The sequence below is a fragment of the Oryzias latipes genome, chromosome 21 (genome assembly GCF_053564925.1).
Source record: "Oryzias latipes strain Hd-rR chromosome 21, Olatipes_Hd-rR_3.1".
In the NCBI taxonomy this organism is placed as follows: domain Eukaryota; kingdom Metazoa; phylum Chordata; class Actinopteri; order Beloniformes; family Adrianichthyidae; genus Oryzias; species Oryzias latipes.
In genome coordinates this window covers 14,739,512-14,754,650 of record NC_136257.1, presented here as the reverse complement: position 1 = coordinate 14,754,650, position 15,139 = coordinate 14,739,512, and the positions used below count along the sequence as shown (strand labels likewise).

At 43.8% G+C, this 15,139-nt stretch overlaps 1 protein-coding gene and 1 long non-coding RNA gene across 6 annotated transcripts in view; one reads left to right on the top strand and one right to left on the bottom strand.

Annotated features, from left to right (window-relative positions):
* The window catches only part of LOC110017416 (uncharacterized), a 154,675-nt gene extending 148,499 nt beyond the window's left edge, over positions 1 to 6,176 (bottom strand). For 4 of the 5 annotated variants that reach the window (XM_078939552.1, XM_023950486.2, XM_078939555.1 and 1 more), the window contains exons 1-4: positions 5,956 to 6,176; positions 2,429 to 2,702; positions 2,257 to 2,321; positions 1,284 to 1,817 (exon numbers count right to left, since the gene is read on the bottom strand). The gene's annotated coding sequence lies outside the window, so the exon portion shown is untranslated. The remainder of the gene's footprint in view (positions 1 to 1,283; positions 1,818 to 2,256; positions 2,322 to 2,428; positions 2,703 to 5,955) is intronic. The other variant, XM_078939554.1, reaches the window with a different exon arrangement.
* On the top strand, positions 1,811 to 2,754 carry LOC105356783 (uncharacterized). Its single transcript, XR_910864.4, has 2 exons — positions 1,811 to 2,326; positions 2,405 to 2,754. It is a non-coding gene; the product is annotated as an uncharacterized LOC105356783 (long non-coding RNA).
* Positions 6,177 to 15,139: the final 8,963 nt, after the last annotated feature.

Genomic DNA, 15,139 nt, shown 5'->3' with positions numbered 1-15,139 from the left:
AAATGACTATTAAATAGTCATTTAAAAATGACTATTAAATAAAATAAATAACTATTAAATTAATTACTAGTTCGTCAGTTGTGTTATTTTTTAAGTTTTAAACTTTTTTATAATACGCTGTGATGTGTTGTCATGGTAACTGCTACAGGTTTAACCACCAGTGGAGGAAAATATTGCTAGCAGGTAAGCAAGACAGAAAGACAGGTATTAAACTATTTTCCAAGTTTCTGTTGTTGCAGTTACCAACTGGCGTAAAGGCCAGCGTAATAATATAGGACATTTAGGCTGTTTGACTGGAACATCTTTTCTTAAGATGTCCATTTTCACTTTTAATGGAAACTCTGCCGCCAATCAGAATTGAGTTTTCACCCGGACCACGGTATAAAGACATATGTACTAGAGATCAGAATTGGGTACAGTGATGCATAAACACTTTGTTAACGTATGAAAAGTGCCCCATGCATTTCTGCAGAAATAAGAGACAAAGAACTGGGTTAAGCTTGAAAATGTGAGCCGCACAATTTCTGCAAGAAGAAGAGTCAGGAACCCATGTTCTGGCATGACACATGAGCCGCGTAAGCTCTGAAGGGCAGAAGAAAAGAGCATGAATGAACTGAACGGTTTGAGATAAACTGGTATGATTAGGAATTAGGAAAGTGGCATGGCCACCAGCAGCTGTATGAGACTTACAGTGTCTGTGTCGTTTTCTAGGATATAGTTTCTGCAGAGTAGCAGTAGTTCGTCAGAAATTTGCTTCTGAGTTGACACAGACGCCTGCTCTGATATCCCATCATCCCTTTATTTATCCCGCTAGCATAAAGCCCCTCACACCCCCAACCTAACACCTAAAAAAATGGCGAGCAGTATTAGAACTATTCATCCGTACAGTTTGGATCCAGATTCCAGCTCAGACGAGGAAAACAAAGACGTACACGGATCTATTTCGTGAACGCATCAGAATTAATCCGAGCATGGAGCTTGTGGCCCCCTGATTGTAGGTTTCCCGTCACCTCTACAAGTCTTTCTACTTGGTATTTTTTCATTTGTAGATTTACAATGATTTGAAAAAAGAAATACCGGTACTCAGAAATGTAATTTTAAACTTAATTTTCTAAATAAATGTCCTACATCATCAGAAAAAATACCACTAAAACAAGTTAAAAAACGGAATTTTCATCAGAGTGAATTTTTAAAGTCTGATCCACTCACCCCCCTTTCCCTTTGGAGATACCCAGAATGTTTTTATCCATCTCCCTCCAGAATTTCTCTAGCTCACATCTTACCTGTGGAGCATAACCACTGATGACATTCAGCATTACAATTTCCAGCTTCAGACTTAACATCCTATCCGTCAGTGATACGTTCTTTATTTTGTTTTCTCAGCATCCTGAACAAAATTTCTGTCTTGCTTTGTCATCTGACTGCAGCAAAAATAAAAAATCAGAATAAGAAAGAAAAAGATGGTGGTGCGAGCCCTGAAGCTGTTTTCCATCAGGAGATAGTGTCTTTGTTTTTTTGTTGTCTGCATTTTCAGATTCCAGCGCCTAAGTGAGACCTGTCAGTGGTCTTAAGCACTATCTCTCTTTCTTCATCCTCCAAACATGGACACAAATGCACAGATGCTGCCATGGAGACCTGCGTACTGTGCTCTGGGCGTTACCATGGCACCAGTGTTTGCTTGGAGTGGAGCGTGTTTGTTGGCGTAGAGCTTCTGTCTCCTCCAGAAGCTCAGGGAGGACAACTGTTTTGTTTGTTCCTGCTGGATGTTAACAGACTCTTGAAAAGGATCGTCATGACCGATGTTGAGGAGGAAGAGGCTGTGGGCGACGCTCACACACGCACACGCACACGCACACCCACACCCACACACACACACACACACACACACACACAGAAGATGGTGTATAATTGTAATGATCTATGATGTGCCCACTGTAAACAACCCTGCAGTGCAAAGAGCTCATTGTAAATTAAAGGAATAGAGATGGAAAGGGACGCATTCCTTTTAGATTAAACATCTGCCTTTTCTTTGAAGTCATTTATGCAAAGAAAACAATTGTGAACATTAAAAGTGAATCTGCAGTAGCACACAAATGAGACATGCCAGCAGAATACACATTTAGGTTAAGAGAACATTAAATCAGATGAACATCCCTTGTGGCTTGTCCCAAACCTTTGTTTGTGTCATGACCTGTCAGCTACTCCCTCCTCCCCCCCTCCTTCCTGTGTTTGACGCGACCAGCTGGATCCACTTACCTCATCTACACCTGCCTTCATAAACTCCTCCAGGATCATCAGCCGGTGCCAGTTCGTTGTTCCTCCTATGGTGCATAGTCTGGTCAGCTCACGTTTTTGTCTCAAGTCTCGTTGTCTTAAGCTCATGATATTTCTCGCTCTGCCTCAGGACGTAAACCTTCTGGATCCTCACCTGGTCGCAGTTCTCCAACGCTGCAGTCACGCCGCTTCAAGAAACCTCCAGCCAGCCGTCTCTCCTCGCCTTGGTTCAAGCTTCGCCTACGCCGTCTCTAGTAGCCTCCAGCCAGCCGCCTAGCCTCGTCTTGGTTCAAGCTTCGCCTACGCCGTCTCTAGTAGCCTCCAGCCAGCCGCCTAGCCTCGTCTTGGTTCAGCCTCGCTCCCGCCGCTGTTCCCCCTCAAGGAGATCCCAGTTCAAGGTTCCTCCAGCCAGGCCACGCTCTCTCTTCCTGGAAGGAAGTCCTGTCAAGTTCTGGTTCTGATTAAACCACTGAAATCTTACCGTTGTGTCAAGCTTCTTTCCGGGTTCCAGCATCTGGGTCATTTTTGAACTCATGTTCGAATCATGACAGTTTGCTTCTCATTTTATCTCAAACGTGGCTATTGTTTTCACAGGATGTAAGGAAAATAGAAAAAAAAATAAGTTTTGAAATAAGAAATTGAATTGATTGGTCAGAAGTCGTCCTGACTGTTTCTGTAACCTAAGACCTATAAAAGGTTGAGGAGAAGCCCTGATGTAGCAAACCATTGTGTGGAGTTAGTGATGCTTCCAGCTTGAATAGTAAACCAAAACCTCCAAGTCTTTTTGTTTTTTATCCCTGTGGGTACTTTGTTCTTTGGGGAAATGCAATTTGATGGAGCCTCATTTGGTCCTCTGAGCAAAAGCTGGCAATTCAAAACCGTGATAACTAAAAACCAAAGTGGAGACTTGAAACTTTGCTAAATAAAACACTAAAACTATGCTTTATAAGTTTGTTTTTCTGTGTAAAACATGATTTTTCTACATACAAGAGAAACAGAATCTTTTTTTAAGCTAAATTTTAACTGGTTCTCAGGTTCATACAGCAGATGCTTTTGTGAAAAAACATGCTGGGTGAACCAGTAACTTGCTGGCTCCTAAACCTGTCCAGTAATAACAGGGGCAAATTCTATCCAACCCTCTTCCAAGTCTGCCTAATACCATTAGGGTTGCTGGTGCCTATCCCAGTTACTGTTCAGCAAATGCAGACAGCTTTTCCAGTCCATTGCATGGCGACACAGAGACAGAAACAGACAGACACTTAGACTGATGGACAGTTTTGAAACACCAATTGATGAAGCATATTTTAAGACTGAGTGGTCGGACAAAAACCTACATATGCTTGAGGAGAACATAGAAACTCCACACAGAACAATCCAGCTTGGATTTGAACGAGCACCTTTCTTTCTAGGAGGCGAGAGTGCTAACTACAATACTGTACAGCACTTGGAGAAACTTGTTACTTCAAGATATTTTGAGAATTCTCTCTGGATTATAGTGTGCAAGTTTGAAAGCTAAGCATGAATTAAGGGAAAATTGAAGTTTTATACATTTAGACATTCTTTATAGTCACTTTACTGAACTCGAAAAAAGTTCAAATCTTTCCTAATCTTTAAAAATCTCTGAAAACATCTAATTGCAAAAGTTAATCAAAAGAAAATTGAAGTAGCTGCTAGCTTGGTATGTCATTAGCTTACTTCATTGTCTGTAACCTAGACTGAAAACAGTTTGCTTTTGTTGTATGACCACCAGCAATGGATAAATTAGAAAATAATGAGACTGGTCATCTAAGCCAGCAAGATTTATGAGTCATTTAACTCTGCACAAACCTTTGAGTTGGGCACAGTTCCATAATATATTTTCTCTTTTTTCCCCTAAAGTGGGTTCTCAGTAGTCTAGCCTTATTGTTTACATCACCTGAATTAATTTAACCTATAATGTCACAGAACCTCAGGGACCCCCCTCTACTAATATAAACTTATCTTTTTTTGTAAATAGTAAACAGAATTCAAATTAACGCAAAGAAAAGATTAAATAAAATAGAAAAATCTCCATTAAAATCCATCTGTTTTATGTTGGTTTACTTTCTGTCAGTATGTTGCTTGTGTGTATTTTTATTAATTATCACAGCTACCATTTGCTGAATAAGGAATATTTTGGAAGGGCTTTGCTTAAAGGAATGCTAACAAATTTTCCTGAAATAGAAGAGATTATTCTGGTATTTTCAAGTATTCAATCACTCTTTTCGACAGGAAGACTTCATACTTTTGAGGTTAAAGTTTGTGTTTTCTGATCCTGGGTTACTTGCTATTGACAATCACAACTATCTAAAAAATGTTCAACGCGTTTCTGGAATAATATGTTTCCAAGCAAAAAATACATTTCAAAAGAATAAAAGGAATTGGATTGTAGGTTTCAAATTAAAATGTGAGATCATTCCAGCAGCGTCAAATCATCTGATGCTTTTTCAGCGTATGTGGATGATGACATGCCTCCATTTATCATCTTTTTAAGAATGGGTGTTACATGTTGCCATGTCATTCGTATCACTTCTTCACTTCTTTCAGACTTTAATAACAGAGTGTTTAGTGCTTGGAGTTATTTATGAAGAGACAGGGCAGAGGGGAGTGTTTGTGGAAGGAGCTGAGAGGCGCCTTGTACGGAGGAGAGCTTAGGCTTCCCTGCCAGGTTTCCATCTCACTCACCTTTCCCTTCACTTAGCTGAGAACAAACGAACTCTTGTTCTGCTTTTGTCAGCAGAGACACAAACTCTGGCTGCAGTGAGATCACAGGAACTCACGTGTTTCTCTCTCAGATATATTCAGTTTAAAGTTAATGATTGATGTGCAAAACCTACAAGTGAAATCGATTCTGTTTATATTTCCCTAAAAACAGATTTAGAATAAATCTGGATATTAACATTTTCTCCTGATTAGACAAAAACAAATGTTTGTATAACTCAGGTTACTAGAACTTGTTAGAGAGGAAGGTTTCCTGTAGAGGGCGCTGTAGGTACTGAAGTGCAGAAGAACGTCCGCGGAGGGATACATGAGATAGTTGAATTGTGAACTGGACCTCGGAGTTGGCTGGAAAGGAACGCGAGCGAGTTTTTCCCGTTCTTTTCTGTTTTTCCTGGATAAAATGGTTATCTCTCGAGATATTACCCAAGGAGCACGTGTCATGACATGGATAAAATAAAATATATCTTGTTCCCACAAGTTAATATGTTGTTCCCACAAATTAATTAATTTGTGCAAACAAAATAATTATTTACGTCATAAGTCATTCATAAATATGGATTGCTGCTTCACCTACTGGACTTAGCTCCTAACTTCATAAACACGGATGTGAACAATATTTGGATTTACAGCTGATACTTTCACATTTCTGTCTGTGTGTGTCTCATTTCATTTATTTAGATTTATTAAATAGATTTATTTATTTTAAAAAGCACAAAAGCATCTGTAATCACGTTTTCATGTCTGGGTTCATTCACATCCTGGAACGCTCTCCGTCCATCCTACTGCAAGAGCCGCTTTCTACCGCTACTTCCATGTCCCTGTGACCCACATTCGTTCAATAGGGGTAAAAATAAAAACAAGAATAATCGATCCTTATTGTTTCGATGTAAATCAGAAAAATATCATAAGATTTTGGATGCCCAAGCTTCCTGCTTCACCTACCGGACACAGCTCCTAGCTCCGCCGCAGAGCTCTTTTGCTTGTGATGCCGGCTTTCGGGCAGCTGGCTGCGGTATGGGATGTTGTAGTTTAGGGTCAAATAGGAATAATAATATTCAGGACTTATCTTTTATTAACATACTCAGTCACTTTACAGCCGAAGGCTAGTAGGCTATGTGCTACGTAGCTAATCGTTTGCCCTGTTGTTACACTACAGTTAGAGGGACACGGTGATTGGTCAAGATGCATCATGAGGTACGTGTGATGCATAGATAGATAGATAGATAGATAGATAGATAGATAGATAGATAGATAGATAGATAGATAGATAGATAGATAGATAGATAGATAGATAGATAGATAGATAGATAGATAGATAGATAGATAGATAGATAGATAGATAGATAGATAGATAGATAGATAGATAGATAGATAGATAGATAGATAGATAGATAGATAGATAGATGACTTTATTAATCCCACAATGGGGAAATTTCATTTATCTGTGGCAGCAACACGACATTCAGAAATAATCTATATAATATAACATCAATAAAGGACATCACAAATTACATTTATATGAGATAATAAAAATATTACTAAAATTATTATGAAAAATTATTTTCAAAAATGAGATTCTTATTAAATAAAGAAATAAATATTAAATAAATACAGCTGCAAAAGTGTAAAAAACATGCGGTCTGCAAAACATGTAAACTGTAAAAAAAAAAAAAAAAAAAAAAAAAAAACATTACAAATTTTTTCAAAATACAGAAATAACTAATGAAGTTCACACCAAGAACAAAAACAAACAACTGTTCAGGAACAAAAAACAATTTAAAAATGATGGGAATGATGGGATACGCAGCATGTAGCCTACTAGTCTTTGGATGTAAAGTGACTGCTAACAAGTATGATGAGTAGAGCTTTTTAAAATAAATAAATCTGATTTCGAAACATCATCCGTGTCTTCCATGCAATGTAATGAGACACACACAGACAGAAATGTGAAAGTATCTGCTGTGAATCCAAATATTGCTCAAATCCATGTTTATGAAGTCTGGTATAGGCAAAGCATCAATCCGTTTTTATGAATGACTTATGACTCGAAAAGTGAGTGACTGTTGTGTGCTAGTATTCACGGAAACATGGCTTAATGACAACATTCTGGACTCTGCTATACAACTGGAGCAGTTAGCATGCTACAGAGCCGACAGGGCTCTCGTAGACGGAGGAAAGACCCGGGGCGGCGGGGTCTGTGTTTACATCCAGGACGCTTGGTGCCGAGATGCCACTGTAGTATGCAAACACTGCTCCCCACTGGCGGAGTTTTTGATCGTGAAGTGTCGCCCCTTCTACTTGCCGAGGGAATTCAGTTCGATCCTGCTGGTTGCTACTTATATACCCCCAACTAACAATATCAGCGACAGAAATGTGGCACTGAACGAACTGTATCAAGCCATCAGTGAACAACAGACAGCACACCCAGACGGTTTCATCATCCTCGCAGGAGATTTTAATCATGCTGATCTTAAAACTGTTCTCCCGAAATTTCACCAGCATGTCCATTTTCCAACGAGGGGTGACAACATCTTGGACTTTGTTTACACTCAGCACAAAGGAGCATACAAAACTTCCCCCCTCCCCCACATCGGCACCTCTGATCACCTCACTGTGATGCTAACGCCAGGATACAGACAGAGAGTGAAAGTGACCAAACCTGTTCTAAAAGAAGTAAGGGTGTGCCCACAGGAGGCCACTTCTGCTCTCCAGGACTGTTTTGGGACGACAAATTGGGAAATGTTCAAAGAAGCAGCCACCCATAACAACACCACAGACATCGAGGAGTACACAGACACTGTGACGTCCTACATCACCAAATGCATTGATGATGTGACCCATAAAAAGAACGTCATCACTCGAGCTAACCAAAAGCCATGGCTGACAGGGGACGTCCACAGGCTGCTGAGGGCGAGAGACAAGGCCTTCAGAGCTGGGGATCAATCAAGATTGAGAACATCGAGAACCAACCTGTCCCGTGGCATCAGGAAAGCCAAACAAGATTACACACACAAAATAACCGCTCACTTCAGGGATAGCAAGGATGCTCAGAGACTATGGCAGGGCATCCAGGCCATCACAGACTACAAACCTACACCGCGAAGCTGTGAGAGCAACACTACTCTGCTCAACAACCTGAACAGCTTCTTTGCACGCTTTGAAGCACAAAAACCACACTTGCCCACAGAAAAAAACACCACCTCCGCACGACCAGCCTCTGTGCCTGTCTGCTGCCAGCGTGAAGAGGACACTCTCCACCATCAACATCCGTAAAGCAGCGGGTCCAGACAACATCCCTGGCTGTGTGCTAAAAGACTGTGCGGAGGAACTGAAGGATGTCTTCACAGACATCTTTAACATCTCCCTGAGACAAGCCATTGTCTCATCCATCTTCAAAACTGCCACCATCATACCTGTGCCAAATAAATCATCCCCATCCTGCTTCAATGACTACCGTCCTATGGCACTGACACCAATTATCATGAAGTGCTTCGAGCGACTAGTCATGTCACACATCAAATCTAACCTGCCCCCCACCCTGGACCCATACCACTTTGCATATAGAGCAAAACGATCCACAGAAGATGCAATCTGCTCTGTCCTCCACCCAGTTCTCACTCACTCGGACAAGAAAGACTCATATGTGAGAATGCTGTTCATAGACTTCATTTCAGCATTTAATACCATAATACCACAACAACTCATCTGCAAACTGGACAGACTGGGCCTCAGCACCTCCCTCTGCAACTGGCTGTTGGATTTCCTCAGCCAGAGGCCTCAAGCAGTTCGTGTTGGTAACAACATCTCCAACAGCATCACCCTGAGCACAGGGGCCCCCTCAAGGCTGTGTGCTCAGTCCCCTGCTGTTCACCCTGCTGACACACGACTGCACACCAACCTATAGCTCCAACCACCTTGTGAAGTTTGCGGACGACACAACACTAGTGGGGCTCATCACCAAAAACGAGGAGACCCACTACAGAAAAGAGGTGGAGCTCCTGACCATGTGGTGCAAAGACAACAACCTTTCGCTTAACGTTAGCAAAACCAAAGAGATTGTTGTCAACTTCCAGAGAGGCCACACCCAACACCCCCCACTCACAATCGAAGGTGCTGCAGTGGAGAGGGTGAGCAGCACGAAGTTCCTGGGGGTGCACATCAGCGAGAACCTCTCCTGGACAACCAACACAGCATCACTGGCCAAGAAAGCACAGCAGCGCCTCTACTTCATGCGCAAACTCAAGCGGGCAAGTGCTCCACCACCCATCCTGACAACATTCTACAGGGGAACCATCGAGAGCATCCTTTCCGGCTGCATCACTGTGTGGGGTGGGAGCTGCACGGACAAAAACAGGAAAGCTCTACAACGCACAGTGAGAACAGCTGAGAAGTTTATTGGTGTACCACTCCCCTCCCTGCAAGACATATACACCACCCGCCTCACCCACAAAGCCATCACAATCACAAATGAAGCAAGCCACCCTGCACACAGTCTGTTCAGGCTCCTGCCCTCTGGAAAGAGGTATAGGAGCCTCCCGCACTACCAGACTCACCAACAGCTTTTTCCATCAGGCTGTGAGACTGCTGAAGTCACTCCCCTCCCCACTCACAGCGCCAGCCAGCAGGACCACCGGAACAGGACAAACACCCCTCCTCCACTAAGTGTTTGAAGGACAAACACTTAAAACTGAACTGAGACAAACCAACCTATACCTCTGCATAATGCAACCTCTACCTCTGCATAATGCACCTGCACATGTAAATAACATTTATTCCTACCAACTACCTTACCTACAACTAGTGTACATCCCAGTACACTACCTGTAAATGCACACTGTTGGCTCATGTTGCTTTAAACAACCTGCACCTTATTTTTACATATTTATTGTTTTCACATTTTATTATTTATCATTACTTAGAGATTAGGCCTGTTTCTTTGTTGTGCATCTGCACTTTACTGTTGCTTATGTCTACGCACGGGACAGTGAGAAACGCAATTTCGATTCCTTTGTATGTCAAGCACATGTGAAGAAATTGACAAATAAACCTGACTTTGACTTCATAGTTAGTCTCAGCTGGGTTAAGCCGCTGAGAGAAAAAGGCGCAAGGATGGAGTTTTCCATCTGTGCTAGACCGCTGAGACAACACGGCCCCTACCCCAATATCAGAAGCGTCAACTTCTACAATAAACTGGTTGGAGGGATCGGGTTGGACCAGGACAGGCGCGGTGGTGAACAAATGTTTAAGCTTAACAAAAGCCGCCTCCGCATCCTCTGTCCACTGAAACACAGAGGAAGTTGAGGTCAAACTCGTGAGAGGTGCAGCAACAGAACTAAAATTGCGGATAAATCGACGCAGGAAATTAGCAAACCCTAAAAACCGTTGTAATTATTTTCGGTTAGTAGGGGTGGGCCAATCCACAACCGCCGTTACCTTGGCAGGATCGGGTCGCACCTCCCGTCCTGCGATGACAAACCCCAAAAAAGAAACACAAGAGGAGTGAAATTCCCATTTTTCAGCCTTAACAAACAGTTTGTTCTCCAGCAGCCGCTGGAGAACCAGACGAACATGCCGCCTATGTTCACTGGGATCCTTATAAAAAATAATAATATCATCTAAGTATACAAACACAAAACGATGAATGAAGTCCCGGAGCACATCGTTAATGAGTCCCTGGAACACTGCAGGGGTGTTGGACAGACCAAAGGGCATCACCAAGTACTCATAGTGTTCGAGTGGGGTGTTGAAGGCGGTCTTCCACTCGTCACCTTCCCTGATATGCACCAAGTGATAGGCGTTCCGTAAGTCCAGCTGGTGAATACCCTGGCCTCCTGCAGTGACTCAAAAGCAGAGTTCATTAGGGGGAGGGGATAACGATTCTTGATCATAATGGCATTCAAACCCCGATAGTCAATGCAGGGCCGTAAGGAACCGTCCTTCTTCCCCAGAAAAAAGAAACCCGCCCCCACAGGCGATGAGGATGGTCTGATCAGGCCCGACCTGAGGGAATCAGCCACATACCGCTCCATGGACTCCCTCTCCGGCTTCGACAGGCTATAGAGATGACTCTTAGGGAGCGCAGCTCCGGGCTGTAACTCAATGGCACAGTCATAGGGCCTGTGAGGTGGGAGCGAGAGATCCTGATCCTTAGAAAAAAACTTCCCCCAGGTCATGATATTCGGGGGGGGGGGCACCATAGACAGGTCAGGTGAGGATGGCTGCCCGACTGGGACCGCGGGGTCAACTCCCGGATGCCGAGCTGAGCGCAAACAGGTTTCATGACAAAAGTCACTCCAACGAGTGATGCGATTAGTGGGCCAGTCGATGACGGGGTTATGTGTCAAGAGCCAGGGGAACCCCAAAACAAAAGGACTAAGAAAGGTTTTAAACAAATAAAACCGGGTGAACTCATGATGATTACCAGAAACAATGAGGTGGACTGGCTCAGTGGCACGGTTAACAGTGGAGACAATCTCTCCATTAAGAGAACTGACCTGTAACGGACGGGGAAGTAACTCAGTAGAAAAACCGGCCTGTTTGGCTAACTCGGCATCCATGAGATTCTGCTCTGCCCCCGGATTCTAACAATGCCCGAACAGGGACCCCCCCAGTCTTAAACACAACATAGACCTCCAATAAACACGAGGCAGGATTAGAAATAGTGGGTGCTTGGTCTCCACTCGTCAGTGTGCCCTCTCTTAATGACGAGCGGAGGCATTTGGGCAATTCTTGCAGAAATGACCCCGCTGACCACAGTACAGGCACTCACCTGCCGTCATCCGGCGTTTGTGTTCTGAAGGGGATAGACGCCCACGTCCCAAAATCATAGGTTCCTCCGAAGGGGGTGCAGGAGGTTCTGTGGAGGTATCAAAAAGAGTATGAGGGGAGCTTGAAGAGGAGTCCTTGGTACGTTCTTCGGAACGGGGACAGACAGTCCGCCGTCCCCGTCTTCGATCCTGCAGGCGGTTGTCGATTCTGATAGCGAGGGCTATCAGAGGTTCCAAGGACGATGGAATGTCCAGTGGCGCGAGATGGTCCTTCATTTCCTCGGAAAGACCCTCCAGGAAGGCGTCCGTAAGAGCAGCGGGGTTCCACTCGCTCTCAGAACCGAGAGTCCGGAATTCGATGGTGTAATCCACCACCCGCCGAGACCCCTGTCTCAGCCGCATAAGCGCTCGGGCCGCCCCTCTCCCTGGCTTCATGTGTTGGAATACCTGGGTAAAAGCCTCCAGGAAGGCAGGAAGAGAAACGCAGGCGGGGGCTCCTCGTTGCCATTCCGCTGTGGCCCATGCTGCTGCTCTGTCCGTGAGGTGCGAGATCACAAAGGTCACTTTGGATTGATCCGTCGGAAAGGCGGAGGCGTGTTGTTCAAAATGCAGCTCGCATTGCGTGATGAAAGCTCTGCAATCGCCGAAGTCACCGGAAAACCTCTCTGGTCGGGCACGCTGCACAGAAGGAGCTGGAGTAGTTTGGACAGACGACATCGGAGCCGATCAGGAGGAGGAAGGAAAAAGCGAGTGGGATGGTGAAGGCTGCTGAACCTGCTCGGCTAGGCGGTCGATGCGGCTGCAGAGTTCCGTCAGCTGTCGCTCCTGGCGATCGGCCATCTCCAGCATGCCACTACGCAGGAAACCATGCTGCTCATCCTGCTGGCGGATGACCCACTCCGGGTTGCCGAGATCCGCTCGGGGAGGATTTGCGTCCGCTGCGTCCATGTTGGCCGGATCGTAATGTCAGGGTGGGTGTTTGGACACAAGCGCAGGAAGCCAGAAGGTAGGTTTACCAAAGATTTCATTATAATCAAATTCGAAGTAGTAATCAAAACGATCTGGCGACAAGTGCCGGACAACACACAGAATATATACACAATATTGAATGGGAAACAGGTGCGTAACCAGGTGCGAACAATGAATGAACTTAAAGACAACAAGTGTGATGAGGAACCAGTAACCGGAAATGTCAAAAATCAAACCGGAAGTGAACTGAAACAAAACAAGCCGCCCTGGCCCCGGTACCTAACAGATCAAACCCTGCAAGCTAAAATTTGACCAACCCCAGGGTTGACCAATTTTCTTTCTATATCTAAAAGACAAAGCCATGGTGAACAAATTTTGTTTTAGTTTTTAGTTTTAATTGTCCATGTTATAAAATCATTTGGAAAGTATTTTTAGTTAATCAACATAATCTTATAAATAAGCCAAATGTTTAAAATCATTGCTGTGGTTACTTATTCTTTAGTCTATTCAACTGCTCCTCTGAAGCTGGAGTAATTCTGATCCAACTCAGAATTTGAGGTGCTACATTTGCTCTTCATCAGTTCTGATACTTATGGTTATTCATGAATGAGCAGGGATTTTTATCAGCAAGGAAGCAGAACAAAAAGCAGTTTTCAGGTTTTTGCAGGTTCTGGCTCACACCTCTGTGCCATAAATATGTTTGATGTTTCAGATTTGTTTTAGACATTATTTTTTTTTTTTACCAATTTCACAAAATTTTTTGAGATGTGTTAGCCCAGTGGAGCAGTGGCCTTGCAGCAAGAAGGCCCTGGTTTGAATCCCGACTGCGACCCTCCGGTATGGAGTTTATGTTCTCCCTGTGCACGCGTGTTTTTTCTATGGGCACTCCAGCTTCCTTCCACAGTCCAAATACATGCATCATAGGTTAGTTGGTTACTCTACAGCAAGATTCTATCACGGTAAAAATCGGCTTTGTGCCGTTATGCAACACTATACATTAGTCGATATGCAAAGTTGCTGACTCTGTGTCTAAATCAGCTGTTTCAGGGTGATCGCGTAAACAAAGTTGCGGTATGTCAAAGGGTGTGCTATTTAGGTGTCACTGTGACATCTCCAGTGTTGAAGCACGGGGGTGGCTGTGGTGTAAAAGCACAGTGGTTGTCCTCTGATTGGAAACTTGTAGGTTTGCCTGCCCATGTGTGAAAGTCAAGGCAAAACAGGGAACCCCTCACTGGTTCAAGGGCCAACATCTTAGGGCCTTGCCTGGTATGGCAGAACCGGTATCATTGTGTAAATGTGAGATTGCATGTGTGTGTACATCTGCTACCTACTGTAGCTGATCTGAAGCCAAAACACAGACCAGAAAAATACACGACCATCTTTGGCTTGAGCCTTTATTCCATGCGGTCTATACTTCAGTGCAATGCAGTATAGACCGGATGTGTGTGCAGAAAGAGAACTCCAGGTACTCTTCTTAGACTTCTTTTAACTCCTTTTCGTGAATGATGTGAATGCTACAGGCATTTTGTGGCCTTTAACTCACACAGTGTCTCTCACCAGTTGACATTTTTGCACACTAGAGCCAGAAGCCCATTTACAGCACTGATTAAAAATTAAAACCAGCAAATATGGGAGATACGCTAGAACTGAAAGCTCGGTGTGTAAAATGGGTTCCACCTCATCCCCTCCATGTATATATTATTTTGGAATTTGAAGCGTGTACAGAAGCGTGTGGTGTTTGGTAAGCCTTGTCACCCTGGGGAAGCTCATTACAGACACTGCAGGCTGCGGTTTGAAGCCTGTCAGGCAGCTCTCTGCTTTAATTAATTCCACTCCTTTTGGCTCCTTTTTTCTCCTCCATTAAATTGTGTATTTAATTAAGCTCTAATTGTTTCTGTAGTGCAGACTGTTGGAGGCAAAGACAGAGGGACAGTAAATCTCATTTTCTCCTCCCCTTCCCAAAGACTGTTGTATACAAGTCTCTAAGAACCATGCAGCAAAGCAACAGACTGTCATGATTTTTCCGCTTGCTAAATTAGGATGAAAGTGTGCACCAATTTTATTTAGGGTGGGGGGGCGGTTAATTAGCTCATGACCATCAGTTCTTCATCTTAACCCTTGTGTTATCCTAAGCACTTTATCCTTGGGAGTTGGGTCATCTAGACACACTAGAGAGTGCTCTGAACTTTTTTTCTTCAATGATTTGTGATCTTCACTGGTGTCCATAGATTACATAAAATCTTTTCACCTTTATCCACCTTTGTCATGGTAGGACTAACACGTCAAAGTAAGGGTGGGGTCATCTAAGATAGCACAAGGGTGATAATGACCTTTCTGGGTTCCTAGAAGTGTTGCGCTACGTTCATACAGGGCATTTGTTCAGCGTTCAA